Genomic DNA, 2,158 nt, shown 5'->3' with positions numbered 1-2,158 from the left:
AAACAAAAAAAAAATTACAAAATCATAAAAACTAAAAATATTTCTTGTCTAAGTCTAGTGTCTCATCTTAAGTTTAATGTCAATTGAATGTTTCTGTTCTTATTGCATTTATGCATGTGTCTTCATTAATCTTCAAGTTGTTCTTGATGATTTTCTTGTTTTGATCTTTGAATTCTATTGACTTGAGTGTTTCTGTTGTTTGTCATATGCATTCTCATTTTAGTGTCAGTAGTATACAAACTGCTAAGTTTGGTGTCTTGCATGCATTGTTATTTGATTATTCCTCATTATTAAACATCCAAAAATATTTTTAATTTGTGTCTTTTCAAGTCAATAATACAGAGAATTGAAGATTCAGAACATACTGCAGAGGAATCACACAGAAAAAGCTGGGCATTCAAAAATGCCCAGTGAAGAAGACAGACTGGCGTTTAAACGCCAGCCAGGGTGCCTGGCTGGGCGTTTAACGCCCAAAAGGGTATAGTTTTGGGCGTTAAACGCCAGAATGTGCACCATTCTGGGCGTTTAACGCCAGGATGGCACAAGGGGGAAGATTTTGTTTTTCAAATCAATTTTTTTCAAGTTTTCAAAGTTTTTCAAAATCAAATCTTTTTCAAATCATATCTTTTCAATCAAATGTTTTCAAAATCAATTTCTTTCCTTTTTCAAAGATACTTACTAACAATTAATGATATGATTGAACATTTCAAGTATGTTGCCTTTTCTGTTGAGGAAGGTTTAATGTTTGAATCATATCTTTTCTTGTTAGGCAAGTCATTAATTTTTAAAATCATATCTTTTAAAATTGTTTTCAAATCAAATCTTTTTAAAATGTTTTTCAAATCATATCTTCTCAATCACATCTTTTTAAAACCAATCATATCTTTTTAATCACATCTTTTTTTTTAAAATAGTTTTCAATCAAATCTTTTTTATTTCTAATTTCAAAATCTTTTTCAAAAATCACTTGATTTCTTTCCCACTTTTATTTTCGAAAATCAATTAGTGTTTTTTAAAAGTGTTTTCAAAATTCTTTACTTAATTTTCGAAAATTACTTCCCTCCTTCTTACATCCTTCTATTTATGGACTAACACTATCCCTTAATGCAAAATTCGAACTCCATCTTCTTTGATAAGTTCGAATTTTCTACCTCTGTCTTCCATTTTTCTTTTCCTCTGACACCTCAAGGAATCTCTATACTGTGACATAGAGGATTCCACATTTTCTTGTTCTCTTCTCTTTCATATGAGCAGGAGCAGAGACAAAGGCATTCTTGTTGAAGCTGACCCTGAACCTGAAAGGACCTTGAAGCGAAAGCTAAGAGAAGCTAAGGCACAACTCTCTGTTGAGGGCCTGACCGAATTCTTCAAAGAAGAAGAACCCATGGCAGCCGAAAATAACAACAATGCCAACAATGCAAGGAAGGTGCTGGGTGACTTTACTGCACCTACTCCCGACTTCTATGGGAGAAGCATCTCTATCCCTGCCATTGGAGCAAACAACTTTGAGCTTAAGCCTCAATTAGTTTCTCTAATGCAACAGAATTGCAAGTTCCATGGACTTCCAATGGAAGATCCTCATCAGTTTTTAGCTGAGTTCTTGCAAATCTGTGACACAGTCAAGACTAATGGGGTTGACCCTGAGGTCTACAGACTGATGCTATTCCCTTTTGCTGTAAGAGACAGAGCTAGAATATGGTTGGACTCTCAACCTAAAGAAAGCCTGGACTCTTGGGAAAAGCTAGTCAATGCCTTCTTGGCAAAAATCTTTCCACCTCAAAAATTGAGTAAGCTTAGAGTGGAAGTCCAAACCTTCAGACAGAAGGATGGCGAATCCCTCTATGAAGCTTGGGAAAGATACAAACAATTAATCAGAAAATGTCCTTCAGACATGCTTTCTGAATGGAGCATCATAGGTATTTTCTATGATGGTCTCTCTGAACTATCCAAGATGTCTTTGGATAGCTCTGCTGGAGGATCTCTTCATCTGAAGAAGACGCCTACAGAAGCTCAAGAGCTAATTGAAATGGTTGCAAATAACCAATTCATGTACACTTCTGAAAGGAATCCTGTGAACAATGGGACTAGTCAGAAGAAAGGAGTTCTTGAGATTGACACTCTGAATGCCATATTGGCTCAGAACAAAATGTTGACTCAA

At 35.3% G+C, this 2,158-nt stretch overlaps 1 non-coding gene across 1 annotated transcript; it reads right to left on the bottom strand.

Annotated features, from left to right (window-relative positions):
- Positions 1 to 1,789: 1,789 nt before the first annotated feature.
- LOC130958639 (small nucleolar RNA R71) lies at positions 1,790 to 1,897 on the bottom strand. The gene has a single exon (XR_009077751.1). It is a non-coding gene; the product is annotated as a small nucleolar RNA R71 (small nucleolar RNA).
- Between the last annotated feature and the right edge of the window lie 261 nt (positions 1,898 to 2,158).

The sequence above is a fragment of the Arachis stenosperma genome, chromosome 10, assembly GCF_014773155.1.
Source record: "Arachis stenosperma cultivar V10309 chromosome 10, arast.V10309.gnm1.PFL2, whole genome shotgun sequence".
In the NCBI taxonomy this organism is placed as follows: Eukaryota; Viridiplantae; Streptophyta; class Magnoliopsida; order Fabales; family Fabaceae; genus Arachis; species Arachis stenosperma.
The sequence above is the reverse complement of the archived record's forward strand: the minus strand, read 5'-3'. Positions and strand labels throughout refer to the sequence as shown.